Raw genomic sequence first — 17,872 nt, forward strand, 5'->3', positions numbered from 1 at the left:
AAAAAAAAAGGGTGTGTGTGTGTGTGTGTGTGTGAGAAAAACACCACAAAAACCAGACAACAAATAACAAGCAGATTCATCTGCTTGGTATCACTCCCTGAGAAGTGGAATAAACCCCATACTGTTTAGATAAGAAACGTCCCCACTCATGCTCTACCACTGTTTGCCCTCAGACAGCCTTCATTGCTGGTTCCCACCTGTCCTCTGAGGCACACCGCATGATGGGCGTCTAACAGGCCAAAGAGACAGTCATCTAGCCTTTAATTAAACAAAAAAATTTCACTGACTTTACTACCATTTGCTTTGTAACAAAACCTGCAGGATTTACAGCTACATCTTCAACTGGATTTACTATTTCCCAATAAATATAGAAAGAAATGGTCTGTGTTTTAATAAATCATCTGTGTTTATTCAATCTTCTGCTGTTTTGACTAGTGCAGTCCTCTTTAATAATCAGCTCTGAAGACAATATCAGGGGTTAATAGCTATAAAACGAAGACAAGAGACCTACCCATAATGGAAGCAATAAAAAAGGATTGCACTGAACAGAAATTGCTGCTTTTTTTCCCTGTTCAATCTACCAAAAATTAGGGCCCTACAATTCATATTTCTTTTGCCATTAACATAAATCAACTTGAGCTTAACGGGGAGGAGTCAAGAATCCTATTATTAAAATAGATCTAAATGAATAGCATATAGACAGTGGTAATAATGTGAGAGTTTTTCAGATGCATTTACTGACAGCACAACATCCCTCTGGGCATAAATTATTAGGAACACATCTTTTAAAACACATTGAGATTCAAAGAATGCATGCAGATGCCTATTGCTTAAGACTAAATTTAATCACCTCCTGCTTGTGACCATTTGGCAGCTTCAAGAAAGTTTTCTCCAGAACTAGCTCTCTAAAGCCAAACTAATAAAGTGCTAATTAAAGAAAGTACATGGAAGACATGAACACTAGGAGCCTGGAGTAATTGGCTACAAAAAAGACAGAGCTGAAACACGTCACTTTCTCTACTGCTCCTGATTAGGCTCTAATTCAAATACCAATATTTCACTGCACGTAAAGGTGCTTTGGGAAAGATCTCAGGCTTTCTCCATAGAGTAGAGGGTCTGCAATAAACAGTGATACAAATGCTTAAGAAAAAGAAAAAAATCTATATTTAATCCTATGCTACCATCGGCACAACATTTGTGGCAGTCTGGGGAGTGCACAGAAAGCTTCTTTCTTTTCATTCCACAGTGGTGAGTCAGAGATCAGAAAGAACTGAACAAAAACCACCATTATTAAAAAAATAAAAAAAAAAAATAAGAAAAACCAACAAAAACAAAACCAAAAGAAAGAGAGAGAAGAAAAAGAAGCAGGCTCTGGGACAGAAACCATCTCCCAAGCCTGTCACAGCTGAGCAGTAATTAATCTGAGGAGCCTTTCATCTGCCTTGCAGGCAAGCTGGAAAAAACACCTGCTGGTGCTTTCCTGAAGAAATGGGCAACAAGTGAAAGTCACTTCCTATATCTTATTTGAAATGTTTTTTATTGTTGATTTCCTCTTCAGTATCATAAACTTAACTTTGATTGAGTGAGCTGATGTACAATTTCATTCTTGTTCCTGTTGCTACTGTAGCTCAGTATAATTTACTGCTTTTCCTGAGAACAAATCCATCTTCTCATCTGCTTATATTGTCAGTATTTAATAGCTGGAGAAGATATTTTTGAAGTATATTTATTCCATGTGTGAAACGAGACATTAAGCATCTGGGCAGCTACTCACATTACAATTCACTAGAGCTGACAATTTAAAGGAAAATATTTATGTATCAATACTTATACTACATTCATAGATTAACACACTATCAAGCCACTTACTCATGTATGTGACCATCCACCTAGGCATATGAATTCAGCAAGATATGGCCCCATGTTAAACAAAGCACTTACTTAATCATATAAATAATCATATATCTGCTCAACAAGCCTAAGTAAATATATATATAATTTGAAGAGCATTCCCATGCTACACAAGAGGTTACAAAAATAAGATAGTTCTTAATTTTCTGAGTTAGGAAGCATTGTTGGTTTTGAGGTTTGTAATTACATTATTTTAAATACAATAATTCTGTAAATTAGGAAGATGTCACAAGAAAAAAAGAACTGCAGACTTGTAAAATTATGTGAACTATATTTTGTTATCCTCAGTAGAAATTTTACTTTTCTAGTTTGATAGTAAATACTTTTAGACCAAATAATATTTTTTCTTTTTATATTTTTTTTAATTTCTTTTTAATTTGGAATCCTGAATCCAAACTGCATCTCAGAAAATACGCAAAAACTCAGTCTATCAATGCAACATGATAAATCATTAATTGGAACAATCAAGAAAATGTTAAAAAAAGAGGGCTTTGGAATGCTTCTATCAAGGTATTTTGCGGATTTTATTTTAATGTTTTCTATGGTTACTTTAGAGTAGTTCAAGTTCAATTTAAAAAATAAAAATATTTCTCAGGTATTGACATCTTAATTACATTCCTTCCTCTTGACAGAAAAAAAAATAGTTCAAACTATTAAATTATATGGAAAGACTCTGTAAAAATATATATTGAAAAGTGCTGAGCTGTCATTGTTGCCCCCAAAATTTACTCCAAATTTAAGGTCTGAGTGCATTACTTATGTTTGTATTTAAATAAAAGCAGGTTCCTTAGAAGACATTTTCCACACCAAAAAATAAAAGGAGTCAAAACCACATCATCTGAACTTTACAAAATATCAGCTTTGACTGAACTCTAATGTTTGTCGTGACTCATCTAATGGACTTGACTGAAAATTAATTCAGTCTGAAAGAAAACAACAGCAACAAAAAAATCATTAATTTCACTCTTCCCAAAACTGTGCACAATTCCTAACTTCTGCTTGAGGTGGGGAGATTTGATTCATTATGATAGCATCCCCTGTAAGTATTCACGGAAACATTCAGTAGATCTAACTCATAGAATCATAGAATAGTTAGGGTTGGAAAGTACCTTAGGATCACCTAGTTCTAACCCGCCTGCCATGGGCAAGGCCACCACACACTAGACCATGTCATCCAAGATTCTGTCTGTATTTAGGTTTTATTAACCAGGACCTAATCCTCTCTTTCTGTATTTCCTAATCTAATCTGTATTTTGTAAAAAAATATGTAATCATTAATTGGTGTTGCACATCCAAAATGAGTGATTTAAACTAGTATACCAAGGAGCTTCTCAGAATCTTATTCTCTAAGAACATAATACTTACATAGTTCTTGGCATGAAAACAGCTATTAATACTTCAACAGAGAGGTAATCCCCACTGCCTTGGTGATAACTCGCTGCTGTACGAAACAAGTGTTTTGGTCCAGGAAACTAGACTGACATCCCCTCACCACGTTTTATCTAGTCTAAATACAGAAAGGTTGATGGGAGTATGGAATAAAAGAGAGGAGGAGGAAATAAGATTTGTCTTTCATTGTAGTGCTGTCTCAACTTGCTTAATGCAGGCGGTAAAGCCCCCAGCATTAATCAAAAAATACTATTTTCATGTGGGACTTGAATTAGATTTAACAAGAGAGTTTGACAGATCCCACCCAAAAAAAAGAAAGGCTGAGTATACTCATAGTGAGGGCATTCTTCCGGGAAGTGGGAAACACGAGTGTAAATTGCTCCAGGCAGAAGAGAGAATTGAATCTGGGTCCCAAACTGAGGACCAGTGAAAAAAATGCCTCAGAGCTTCAGTGATCTGTTTTCTTCCCTTCTTCTGCAGATGCTTTAAAAATAGCTTGACATTGAGTAAAGTGCTGCATGAAGATTAGAAAGAGGTTTTCAAGAGGAAGGAACCCCCAAAACTATGAGCAGAATTTCAGTGAAACTAATTACTACTTAGCATTTTACTTTGGCAAGGGAGTGAAAAAAAATTATTACTCTCTCAGCCTGAAGAGTAAGATTTAACTCACTTATAAAGTCTATTTTAGCCATACCTCAAATATTTTCTTCAGAAAGGTTACACAGAAAACAGAAGGGCAAATATAGTTTAAAAACTAGAAACAGGAGAGCAAGGTGCATTTTGACACAGTGCAGCCAGTGACGTGAAGCTTGGTAAAGAGATTTTTCATCTACTCTGCGCATATGTTATATATTTGAGGAGCATATTTCCTCCTCTTTACAAGTCTTACTTCATTATATGTTTGTAATGCTGACCTCACAATTACCAGAACACTTCAGTACTAAGAAGAATACAAGGTACTCTCAAGCACAATCCCCTATAATCCTGTAATGGTTTGTTTTGGTGTTGTCTGAAATTATTATTGCAGAAGTGTGAATGTTGAATGTAAACAGATAATTATTACACTCTTCCTTTTGCCAAGAGAAGGCTAGCACTTACCTTCACTTCTTTATAGTCATAATAAATATAGGTTTTATAGCAAATTATTTTTAAAATTTTTCCTTGTTTTCTCTTCACCCTTCTGTCACGTTGTGTAGGTACTGCTGAATCACAGCCACCCAGCATCATTAAAGCCACGCTAGTGATTAGGCCTAACTTGTTATTCACCTGACACACCCAAAAAGAAAAACAAACCACCAACAACAAAAAAAACCCTTTGCCATAGTTTATCTTTATAAATTGCAACAAGAAAGAGAAAATAAAGTCAAGATGAGAATCAGAAAGCTATCAATCAGTATTCTGAAAAATTATGTTAAGAGTATAATAAGGACCTGTTTACTGGGTTACAGTAATCACTATGTTCAGAGAAGGCAATATTTACCTTCTTTTTTTTTCCCCCAGAAAGAAAAATAAAAACTACCCCAAACTTATTTCACTGAAATTCCCACAGAAAGGGTGCTCTTCCTAGCTCAGTCCCTCTTTCCCCTCTTCCCCCTTCCCCTCAAATTTACATATGAAATATCAGGGAAAAAAGAAGACAAAACACAAGAGGCACATCATTGTTCTCATCAAGTCCCATTGACTTTGAAGGAGTGAGAGGCACCTCCATTAAGATTAAAAGGCACCTGCAAATTTTCAAACCAAGACATTTATTAAAGCCTGATAATTTAATGATATAATCACCTAGAAAATACAAAAAACCCACTGTGTATAATAAAAATAATACCTATTCCTTTAGATGCAGACTGGATTTTAAAACTGTGCTATTGTACACAAATGAACTTCTAACATCACAGTCAAGGCTGCATACAGAATAGATTTGGTAATTTATCTCATATTATTTTTATAAAAAAATATGAACAGTGGAATGAAATTAGATCCAGAAAACTTTCAGGTTTTAATACCTGGGATTTTTAGTGTGGAATAAAAAGAATAAAAGTGTTGCTCAAAATATTTACATGCACAGTTACTGAGCCATATTTCCTGAATTTTTTGAACCTTTAAATTTGTATTTTTTGCATGAACAATGTATTTCAAAGTAGACATGAAGCAATATGGACGTGTTTTGCCAGATTTACTACTTTGCTCCCTTATTTTTTGAAATCTTACTTTTATTGATAATGATAAGATTTGAAACACTTTTTTTTTTACATCATCTTTATTTTTTCTGCTACAAAATTCAACTTACTTCAGCAGAACTATACTTAACTCCATGGTCTTTAATTCATTTCACAAAAAACATTCCCCATTATTTTTGTTGTATATAATAGAATATGAATTGTGCTCATGAGCCCTGGATTGCAGATGTGCCCTGATCTTTTTTTGACCTATTTTTCTGGACCACAGTTTTGGACAGACCTTCTTTTCATTTCAGTAGGATATCTAGATATGAGATGAAGTAATCATTTGAGTCAAAATATTTAGTGCCAAATTTTTGTGTCAGATATCTATAATGGTATTATACATAGAATTTTAGTGCAACTGTGCTGTGCCATGCACATGAAAGATGACTACTGTATAGCATAAACATAATTTTGGTTCACAATGATAATGTTAGACCGTAGTATAGATGCTAAGGCCACACTCAGTGGATAGCAAGACTCAGTGGTTTTAAAGGGAGCATACGCAGGAGCATGTATAGTCTTAAATACATTTAGAACTGATTTCAGTTGACATATAATTGAAGCATTTATCACTTCAAGTACAATTGAAACCTTACATATCATCTCTAGTGCATTTTTGAATATAATTCTTAAATGATACTGATACTAAAACATAATTCAGTTACTACTAAAGTAATTACTTGTAACTTTTTAGACTCTGAGAAGAAACTATTTCTTTACAGGAAAATTGCGTGCAGTTAAAGTGAATTATAAATGGAAAATATGCCACTTTTAGTAATCAATTATCAGCCTTAAAGTAGAAAGAGAAACACTCTTTTCTAGCAGCCAGAAAGCAGGCATTCACTTAACTAATCCTTTCAGCATTTCGTTTCCCTCTTTCATATTCTGTTATTTCTTTACATCTGCTTTAATCCCTATTCTTTTTCCATTCCCTGTATTCCTGATGTCGTACTCTTGCTTATGCCCTCTGTGAAGCTCCCGTTTCCCCCCAACTAGAGAATTTTGCCCAGTAGAGAGTGTGTAAAACACTTTCACTTGTTTAATTCTTTCAAGAGTACTACCATATGATGCAGAATATGAAAGCACAGGTATTATAGAACCATAGAACAGTTACGGTTGGAAAGGACCTTAAGATCATCTAGCTGCAACCCTCCTGCCATGGGCAGCAACGCAAGACACTAAACCATGTCACCCAAACATTTATTGTTTCTGTTCTTTCTACAGCTATCCAAATGGAAAGATCTGCATGATGCAAAGCTTTCCTGTACTTTTATCAGTCTCAATCAGAGGTAATCTCCATTGGGAGTGAAGTGTTGGACACTTTCCTGGATACAGTATATCTCAATGTCTGTTTCTTCATTTTGCTTCCAGGCAACATCTAAGTTCACTTCTTGGAATGTTTTCCATAGGAACAACCAAAAAAATAGTCCAACTTTTCAACAACTTCATGTTGATAACCAACATTCATGTGACATTTCCCTGCCAGCCCTTAAATGAACCAATTAAAATAGATACAATCACTATAAACATCTGTAAAGTATTAATGACACATACACAGAAATTAAAAATCTTAGCAAAGAAAAATAAAAAGACTTAATGAAGCAGTTTATTCATATGGAAATGAAAATGCCATGACCAAACAGCAGAAGCAAACGAAGAATATGCTGATGTGGATCAGGCTGGGGATGTACTGAAGAAAAAATTAATGTCAGAGCCAGGAATGTGCCAGCTGGTAGCCAGGTTAAACAATTACTTTCATTCCTAAAGTTTTGCAAGGAAAAGGAGGTTAGGTGGGATTTAAAAAGATAGGATTGGTTTTAAGGTAGGGGAAAAGGTAAGAAACCACAAAGAACTGTCATGGTTTAAGCCTAGCCAGTAACTCAGAACCATGCAGCTGCTCACTCCCACGGGTTGAGATAAGAACAGTCCAGTAACTAAGGTATAACACAAACCCACTACTACTACCACCAATAATAATAATGATAAGAGAAATAACAAGGGAAGAGAATACAGCCGCTCACCAACTGGCTGCTGATACCCAGCCCAAACTGAGCAGCAACCTAGCCCTTCTGGGTAAATGCCCCCAGTTTATTTACTGGGAATGACATGCTGTGGTATGCAATACCTCTTTGGCTAGTTCGGGTCAGGCATCCCATCTTTGCTTCCTCCCAGCTTCCCCTCCTCCCTGGCAGAGTATGAGACTCAGAAAGTCCTTGGTCAGAGTAAACATTACTTAGCAACAACTAAAAACATCTGTGTTATCAGCCCTGTTCCCAGGCTGAAAGTCAAAACCACAGCACTGCACCAGCTGTTAAGAAGGAGAAAAATTACTGCTACTGCTGAACCCAGGACAAAAGATTAAAAGTGGCTAAGGATAATTAGAATGCACTATATTATCTAATTGCTAATTTAGGCCTATTAAAGTGAGAAGCAAATTTGTAATGAAGTGATAGAAGAACGCTCTAGGAAGACCCAGCTGCAACACTGCTGTCAGAAAGGTTCTCCCTTATTTCAGCTCAGCAGTTACAGCAATTTCTTTCTGGTCCAGAAACTTCTTTATCCTTAACATCCACTGTTGAGTTCCTTTAGCCATTCTAGAAATGTGTGCCCAAGTTTCCTCTGCAAATGGCACTCATTCTGGTGAGATGCACGATTGCACAAGTCACTGGATGTGCAAGAACAGGTAGAATTTCTTTTTTCTTTTTCTTTGGCCTCTTTTTTCCCCCACAGAAAGGTAAAAAAAAAAAAAAACACACAAAAAACAAGAAAAGACAAGACAAGACATTACTTTCACTGTGTACAAGGTCTTCACAAAAACTGGCCTTGAAGGGAAGGCCTGAGCCAGAAAGTGTCTTCCTCAGCTATAGTAAATAATTATTGAATATAATTCTCCTAATAAAAGTTCCTCCAAAACCATCTCAAAAGTGGGTTACTTTCTTGTCCTCACTATGCTGTTTAGAAAATAATTCAAGAATTTCTTTGACTGGATATTTAGAAACCATCTTGTAAATGTATTCATGACCAGTTTAAAGTATTCTTGTTCCAGCACAGTCCTTTATTTTATGTAGCTATTTTTCTCTGATGTTTGCTCCCCTGAGGGATTTATAGGGAGCTTTCAGCTGAATGAATTCAATCAAATACTTTTAGTCTCTGTCAGTAAGATTCTTTATTGCCGTGATGATCCTAGAAACCTTTTTATGCATTGCTTCCTTTATAAATTTATCTTTCTGGAGTACCAGATGTACATTGTACACTGGTGTACAATGCTCTTAAATACTTCCCTATTTCTATTGAAAAACATGCTTGATATATCCTAGGATTGCATTAGCTTGGCAATACCCAACTGCTGCTGTAAAGAAACTAAAGAAAAAATACAAGCATTAATAATTCATGCATTCATTATAAATGTACTGCCCATAATGGAATATTTTAGTATTAATACTGATATCCAGAGGATTGCTCTTTATTGAACTAGGTGCATCTGTTAAAGTACCCATGAAATGAAAAATCATTCAGCCTGAAATTCAAGCATTCAGCCTCAAAAATGCTTCCCCAAATCCTAACTTTAACCTTCATCTTCAATTCTGCTCCCTGTTTTTGGGATCAAGCATATGATTTAACTGCTCAACCCCTCTGGTTTCTATTGGACTGATTTCACATTAATGTATTTCTTAACATCAATGTCCAGTCAAAGTCAGGCTTTCCTGTTGAAACAGAAGACAGCATTTTCTACAAATCTCTCCAAGACTAACTTTTCTCTTCGTACTATGTCCATACTGGAAGCTCTGACAAAATTAACAAATGAAAGCAACAAGCAGCTGGACGATACTTCAAGAATTCTTGAAGCAGTGGCAGCTTTTGAGGTAGCATGGAGAACTTCTGTCTTTCTATTCCCAAGACCAGGGTACACTCTGGGGCACTATTAGTTCTCATTGCAATTTAAAGTCAAACATTTGCCAAGCAGAAGAGATACTTATGACTTATGTCACAAACTAACATGCAGCATGCTGTAAACGGTGTCTAAGGAAAATTATGAAGAGTTGAATGTAGCCTACGAGTAACCCTTAAAGAGAAATCTCCAGTAGTTTTAAAACAACTGTTTGTGCTCTTTTCACTTGTGTAACCAAGGATCAGAACCAATATATCAGCCAGAGCAAGCTCCTATAAAAATGAAACCTCTATTCTATCACTTCAGGTTCATTCATTTCAAAACATCTTGTCATTAAATATATATATAATTAAAACCATGGTGTGTATGAAAGTCTCCTGGATCCTCAGCAGAAATGTTCTAAGCATATAATTCTTTGTGCTATTCTCAGCAAACAGCAGGTTCCAGTCAAAGCTAAAAATAGAATTAGCAACCTGAGCAGTTGTAACTCAGTGCTTGATTTGTAACATAGCAATAAACCAGAAGAGCTAATGCAACAGGAAGGTTCCCTGAGAAAAAAATTATCCCAGACCACCATGTCCATAGAGCTCAGGTAATATGAGTGTGCATACACTTCAATTCTGTGCTGAGACTGAATGACTTGATATTCCCCGACAAACAGCAAGTCCCAATGAAGCAACTAATACCTACTTATTTCTGTAAAATACATATACATAAATGCTACAGCCTTTGTTGTTCCATCTATTACCTGAAGGTGGCATGTGTAAATAGGTATTTACATTAAATACTTTTCTATCTGAATCTAGATTGGACTGACTTTTCACTCTTTCTTTTTGTATGCTAATTTAAAATTCTGTTCAAAATTGATACAGGAAATATGAGTAGTAAATTCACTATTTACTTCTCACTTGCAGAAACAAAAAATATAAAGAATTCATATTTGTCAATCCATAGGCTGGCTTAATGTATCCAAGTTTATCGCAGTCATGATTCATTAGAGTGATAGAAAACTTTCCAGGTTAACAAAGATTAAGTCACTGTAAAAGTATTTTGGTTATGGCAAAAGTGAAGTCCTTTCAGGTTCCCCATTCTTCAGTGTGAAAGTATATGAGCACTCTGTTTCTGTGCTCATTTGATAAGCAGATTGCCTAGCTACCTTTTCTAAAAATTGTAGAAAACTTATAGTATAATTGTAGGACTTATCTCTCTCTCCTAACCGATACATATATATCTACAGGTGTACGCAGCCCACCTGTATGTTACCAAGTATGTCTTGAAATAGGTCCTTAATTATTTCCTGCTTACCTTTATATTCAGTTCTCAAGAAGTATTTCAGCAGTGTTTCATATATTATTTACTGAATGGAAACTTTAAAAAACATATATAACTCTTACTAATAAAATAGAAAATATACAGAATTTTCATTATCTGGAATTTGATTACGCAGTACAGAAAACTGCTGAGAAAGCAAGCAATCAAAATATTGTCACATCTCAGAAGAATGTGTCCCACAAAGCCATCTGGAACAGCAAGATTCACAGAGCTGCTCATGCTCACTGCTGCTGCTGAGACATTTGGTTTCCACTTGGTTTAAGGATCTGGCCAAAGAAACTCTGCTTGGCAAATTCTGACGAAAGAACTTGCCCCAAATTTGTATGTGGAAACAATCTACAAGGAAAAGTCTTCTCCCTTCTCCCCCCACCACTCCTTTAGAGAGCAAAGACAATTTGAAGGGAAAGGAAATGTAAACACCACACATGCAATTTTTATAAGGTTTACCATCTGCCATTGTAAATATCTGATGAACCATCCTAAGTAACTCTGTACTAACTAAACAGTTCCCAAAGATATATTGCCCTAACATCTGTATAATGTCTAGCTTTTTCCAAAAATCTTGTTTATGGAAATATGAGGCTTTTTTTCATTTCTTTAAAAGCAGAGGGAATTCCAGCCAAACTATCTAGATAATAGGAAACAGTAAACAATTCTGACTTTGAAACAGAGAAACATCTATGTAAATGTTGTTTCTTTTCCTTCAAAATATATCTTCAAAATAATCTGAATTAGGACATAATTTGAATATCCTTAATCTTGATATCCCATCTTCCAAAAAGAAAAAGTCAAAGTATGTAATGTGCTAACAAAATTAAGTTCAGATCCTTAACATTTTTAAATTTTACATTTTTAAAAGGTCCTGATTACTTTGGAAGCTTTTAAAAAAGACAAATTTCTCGACTTTTCAGTTGTTAACTCAAAAGTAATAAAAATACAAGGCACTCAAAGGGCAACTTGTTTATCTTCATAAGACCTATGTTCTTCTGGGATTATTTTTTTTTCTTCCCAGAGACAGAAAAAAAATAGCATAATTCTTGAAACTATAGATATGAACTGTCACATGAAGATGGCGAAGACTCGCAGGGAGCAGCAATATGTCAAACCAGAAACCATTTAGTTATCCTAGTCTTGAAAGCAAACAAAATGCTCTTTTTGGGGGAGACAAAACTATTTTAAATTATTTCCCATAGTGTTTGACAAAGGTTTGCATCTTTGTGATTGTGTTTCCATGTGAGTGTTTCCATGTGAGAGTGAATGACAAAGCAGCAGGAAACTGAAATTTATGCATCACCTACGATTTAGGTATTTTTGCCATCACTGAGTTTCCGTGAGTTCAAGTTCATTTAAGAATAAAATCTAAACTTTTTTTTTTAATTAACTTTACAGCTGATAAGGCTTGCTGAAAAAAAAATCTGTTAAGCAGTCTACTGGGAATGAGACTGCAGGATGGCTAGCTATTCCTAAACACAGCTAACAGTGTGGTTTCACTGTTCACACAGGAAGTACATGGCCCTCGGCACTCACAGATCTCTGCTTCATACTGTGTCTTTGTTGTTACTTTTTCTTGGATGTCTAGCTCTTAGAATATGTCTAAGTATTCTGTGGTTTCAACTCAGTCTGCCCTACAATTTTAAATTCTGCTCTGCAGCTCTGCTAACGCAATTGCTATTGTCCCCTTTTGGTTCAGCGAACTAAGGAGTCCATCAATATAATTCATACGTTAGGACTGACATCTTCAGCCTGAAAGCACCAGCTGTTGAAAGCAACATACATTTTTCATATGTTTTTGCTAATTACCTGCATGGTACTGCTGAAAATGAGTCAGAAAATGTTCTTTTACCACTGCATGAAACTTTACAAGCTACAGGCACTGTGTGTACTTTTGTTCTTGGCAACTCAGGAAAGATACAGTAGAGCTAAAGGTAGAGAAGGGCAACTAGAATGATGAAGAATGTGGGAAAAGTTCTTTTACCAGGAGAAAATTAAAGGAGCATTTGGATATCTTCCACCTGGGAAGAAGACTGCAGGGGTACCTAATAAGAAGGACATGTAACTGTTGGCACAAGTCTAGAGGAGGGCCACGAGTATGATCAGGGGACTGGAGCACCTCCCATATGAAGATAGGCTGAGAAAGTTGGGGCTGTTCAGCCTGGAGAAGAGAAGGCTGCGTGGAGACCTCATAGCAGCCTTCCAGTATCTGAAGGGGGCCTATAAGGATGCTGGAGAGGGACTCTTCGATAGGGACTGTAGTGATAGGACGAGGGGTAACAGGTTAAAACTTAAACAGGGGAAGTTTAGATTGGATATAAGGAAGAAGTTCTTTACTGTAAGGTTGGTGAGGCACTGGAATGGGTTGCCCAGGGAAGTTGTGAATGCTCTGTCTCTGGCAGTGTTCAAGGCCGGGTTGGACAGAGCCTTGGGTGACATAGTTTAGTGTGAGGTGTCCCTGCCCATGGGAGGGGTGTTGGAACTAGAAGATCTTAAGGTCCTTTCCAACCCTAACTATTCTATGATTCTATAATTCTAATGAGTGTTTCCAAAATCAGGAATATGTTGAATAAGGTTTGTGCAGAACTGACCTTCGTCAAAATTTGCAATACTGCAATTAAAGTAAAACAATACATCTAACAGACACTCAAACTGAAACAAATACAGAACGTTTTAACATAGGGGTAAGGTAACTTCTGGAAATTCTTGGTATAGGGGTCACACAGCGGTCATTAGCAGCGGGATAGAGAAGGGATGAGACAAAACGTGGACAATAGTTCCATAAATAGATAGTAAAAGAAGCAGAAGAGGATAGTCCTTGCAATGTCCCTAGTCAAATGATCAAAGGTGCTGTGGAGCTCAAGGGTCAATGGAAAACAGAAAGGGACAAAGCTTGCACCCTCTGTTATTGCCACTGTCAGAGACAGCCTTGCAGGGTAGAGAGTATATCATTCTCTCATTTCTGGTGTTCTTGTGCCCCACTCTGCAGAAGTCTTTGCTGAAATCAAGCATCACAGTCGTAAGAAATATATATTTAAAAAAAAAAAAAAAGTGGAGAGAGAAAGAAAACAAACTGTCTGTTCCAAGCTAGTGGAGTAAGAAAACAAAAGATGGAGTTATGGGCAAGGATTAGGTATTAGGCTAGCAAAAAAGCCAAAAAAAAAATAAAAGTGCTCCCCTGACTCACAACTTTCAATGGCACAAAGTGCCACAGAGTAGCTTTAGGAGCAATCAGGTAGAGTGTGGAACAGGCACAGAAGGGCATTTAATCTTTTGGTTCATGTGGGGTTTTTTTTGTGTTTTTCTTTTTCTTTTAGTTTCTTTATTTCTATAGGACCCTATGAAACTGTTTCTCTGCTTTTCTCTATCTTTTTTACCTGATATTTTTTGTTATGAAATATTTTCATACAATTTTGTTCAATCCTTAAAAAGAAAGGAAAAACTATTTTCTTCTAAATTTCTTGTTGAAAAATGTTATTGAAATCAAAGCATAATAGTTCCAATTTTGGTATTATTTGCTTCTGAATAGAAGCAATATCACAAGATAAAATGAGAGGCGGGGAAGAAAACTGTAGATGTACACAAAGATGTATCTGTTTTGTGATACAGAAAGGAAGAAGAGAGAAAGGAAAACAGAGGGGTGTAAGGAATAAATAGCTGAGACATTACAGACATGGAAAATGGTTGAAAGTGGATAATTCTGTCTTTGTTAAACAGGATATTTCTGTACCTCAAGTACTAACGTAAGCTTAGAAATAGGTAGAAAGAATTATGGACACATGGAAAGTAAACACAGGGAGAGACACCAGCAAGTGAGGAAACAGGTAAGAAAGGACATGTCTGAACAGAAACATGCCAAATGTGTAAAACGAGAGAACAGAAAGAAAAATTCTTCCTTTCTATATGTGAGACTATTAAAAAAGTGCAGTAAAAGCAAGTAAAGACAAACTTAAATTTGGTCAAGTAACAAACATCTTGTTTTCATAAAATGCATGATGAAATTCATATGAAAATGTTTTATTTTCACTGGAAATATAGTTTTAAATGATACTTCAACCTTTATTTCCCCTCAGAAAACAAAAAAATATCAAACAAAAACAAGCAGAAAAAGTAGAAAAATTATCATAAAAAAACTCATCTCCCAAAAGTATGTCTTAAAAAGAATCTAAACCACTGCCAAGTTTTCAAAGAGACATTTATGGAGTTTAAAAAAAAATGAAAAATTTAAACATCCACCAAAATGGTTACAGGAAAGATTTAACTCCATTCATAATGGAGTATCACTCATTTATTTAAACAATCTGATCTAGTGGAAGATGTCCCTGCCCACGGCAGGGGCGTTAGAACAAGATGATCTTTAAGGTCACTTCCAACCTTGTACTGGGACAAGTATTGTTTAATATCTTCAGCAATGACATAGACAGCGATATCAAGTACACCGTCTGCAAATTGTCAGATAATATCAAGCTGAATGGTGTGGCTGACATGCCTGAGGGATGGGATGCCATCAAGAGGGATCTGGACAAGCTTGAGTGCTTGTCATGAGGCTCAACAAGGCCAATTGCAAAGTTCTGCACCTGGGTTGAGGCAGTCCCCAGTATCAATACAAACTGGGGACTGAAGAGATTAAGAGCAGCCCTGCCAAGAAGAACTTGGGAGTACTGGTGGATTAAAAACCGGACATAAGATGGCATAATGCACTTGCAGCCCAGAAAGCCAACTGTATCTTGGGCTGTATCACAAGAAGCATGGCCAGCAAGTCCACGGAGGTGATTCTTCAATCTACTCTGCTGTCATGTGACCACACCTGGAGTACTGAGTCCAGCTCTGGAATCCTTGGGAAAGACATGACCTCTTGGAGTGGGTCCAGAAGAGGGCCATGAAGATGATCAGAGGGCTGAAGCTCCTCTCCCGTGAAGACAGTTGGGGTTGTTCAGACTGGAGAAGAGACAGTGTCAGTAGGGGGGAGAACTTTCTACATTTCAGAGAAATGTAATTAAAAATGTATTAGTTATTAGCAGCGTATCAGGAGAGGATGACTGTGTTTCAGTGCAAAATACTCCTTGAACTAATGTTATTTCCTCCAGCCAACTCTTTTTCCCTAAAGAAAAAACAACCATCCAAAGAAACAAACAAAAACCCAAACCAGCTATCTCTATTGTAACCAGGCCTATCAAAAATGTTCAGAAAATAGTCTAGAACAAACTGAGTTAAAGGTACCTGATAGCTCATAAAGTATATTAATCTAGTTCATTAAGATTGTGGCTAGTTTTAAATTGAACCAGTATATCTTTCCAACATTTTGTCACTTTGCCGGCTCCCTCTAAAGCTCCTTAAGTCTTCTCAAGCATCAGGTCTTCTAAATACCTTTGCATGATTTGACAAATTTTGTTGCTTCAGAGTTTGGCTGCAGTTGCAGATCACTGAAATTAATACAGATAATTTTGGTAGTGTGAATTAGGTAGGAATTCAAAGCCCTGCCACTTTGTCAGGGTGAGCACCACAGCATATAGGATAAGCCCCTTGGAAATCACAACATTGCCTTGTAAAGAAGAAACATTTCCCACTATCAACAGGCTCCACTGTTGATTGTTTTGATATATTTTATCACAGATTCAATAAGCCAGCGAATCTTGCCCTACATCCAGTGTATCCCTTTACCTCCCTGGTTTTCTAAGGCTGCTATGGGGAAAAGAAGTAATGAAGAATGTCTGGTGAAACTGAACTGACCTAATGAACATATGTCTGAGTTAATGAACATTTCCGTGGACTCTGTCAGTGCATTTCCTAAGGCAATTGTAGGCACTGAGTGGCTGTCATTTTCTGAGCTGCAAACTTGTTCAGCTGGCTTGCCTCAGCAGTAAGTCACTTCAGTTGATGTTGCTATTAATAAATGCATTTAAAGGAGCTTTAATTTTGCTAGGGGTTTGAGCTTTTGTTAGGGGCAGAATGCTGCACTGACTGATTACTTAGATCCAATCTGTATTCTGCTAAGTGAGAGAGAGTGGTTCTGATTTCCTTTGTATTTCATTTATTTCTTTAAATCTCCTAGAGTCATGCAGCTGAAAGGAAAGAAGTTGGAAGAATAAACGCATCTTAGGGTCTTACATTAGACACAGGTTTCCCTATACTGAGGGACTGTCTGACTCCTTTCTTCTGTGTCTGAGTGAGGTCTTATTTCTATTCTAGCTTTGGCTGTGCAGCTTCATGAAATATCTATCCACTTGCTCCCTTGAAAAACATCACAAGGTGGGTTTTTTTTGTGTTTGAGTACAGGGGAAGGTACAGGGTCCACTAAGGTGTCAGCAAGCATGTATATCTGGTAGTATCTGGGGTATTTTTGTAACATGATGTGCCAGTTTTGATATCCTTTATGTAAGCAAAAGGACAGCTTGCTTCATAAAGGTAGTCACAGTGGTATGTGGTTATTTTAATTAAACTGCAAGTGATTTTAATTAAGCTCTATGGCTTTCTTATGACAGCAGACTTCACTCATTCTTTAGGACTATATGAACACAGCCAGCCTGAAAATACACACATAGAGTATTCACAAATCCTCAGAGAATGATGAGTCAACTCTACCATCTTCTACTTTGCTCAGATAATAGCATGCTCTTTTGCAACGCTGGGCACTTATTTCTGTTGTTTGTTTCTCTGTTTTTCCTTTTAACTAAACTACAAGGGATGAGCTACAATTTTTCCATCAACAAAAGAGCAATAAAACATTTACAAGCCAACTAATTTAATGTGACTGGTTGACAGAGTGGTAAAAAGACAATTGCAATTAGGTAGAGATAAATGTAGAATGATGCACAAAGGGGAAAAAAAAAACACCTAATTTTACATAAAACATGAAATGCTATAAGCTGCCGGTTCCTACCCAGTGATGAGGTTATAACTGGCAGCTCTGTGAAGGTGGCAGCTAAGTGCTCGGTAACAATCAAGAAGCAAAAAGTGTTAGGAATTCTTATGAAAAGGAGAGGAAACAAATCTGAAGACATCTTTAGTTCTTTGTAGAAAGTGACAGTATACAGTCCTTCAAAACTATTTGCAGATTGAGTCACAACAGTCACATCTGTAAGATGTTGTGTCTCCCTCAAAAGTGATATAGAACAGTTCTGAAAAGTACAGAAACAAC

At 36.5% G+C, this 17,872-nt stretch overlaps 1 long non-coding RNA gene across 1 annotated transcript in view; it reads right to left on the reverse strand.

Annotated features, from left to right (window-relative positions):
- Positions 1 to 17,872, reverse strand: part of LOC136008516 (uncharacterized) — a 141,469-nt gene that overhangs the window by 59,382 nt on the left and 64,215 nt on the right. The gene's annotated exons all lie outside the window — the stretch shown is intronic.

Source organism: Lathamus discolor, chromosome 2 (genome assembly GCF_037157495.1).
Source record: "Lathamus discolor isolate bLatDis1 chromosome 2, bLatDis1.hap1, whole genome shotgun sequence".
NCBI lineage: Eukaryota > Metazoa > Chordata > Aves > Psittaciformes > Psittacidae > Lathamus > Lathamus discolor.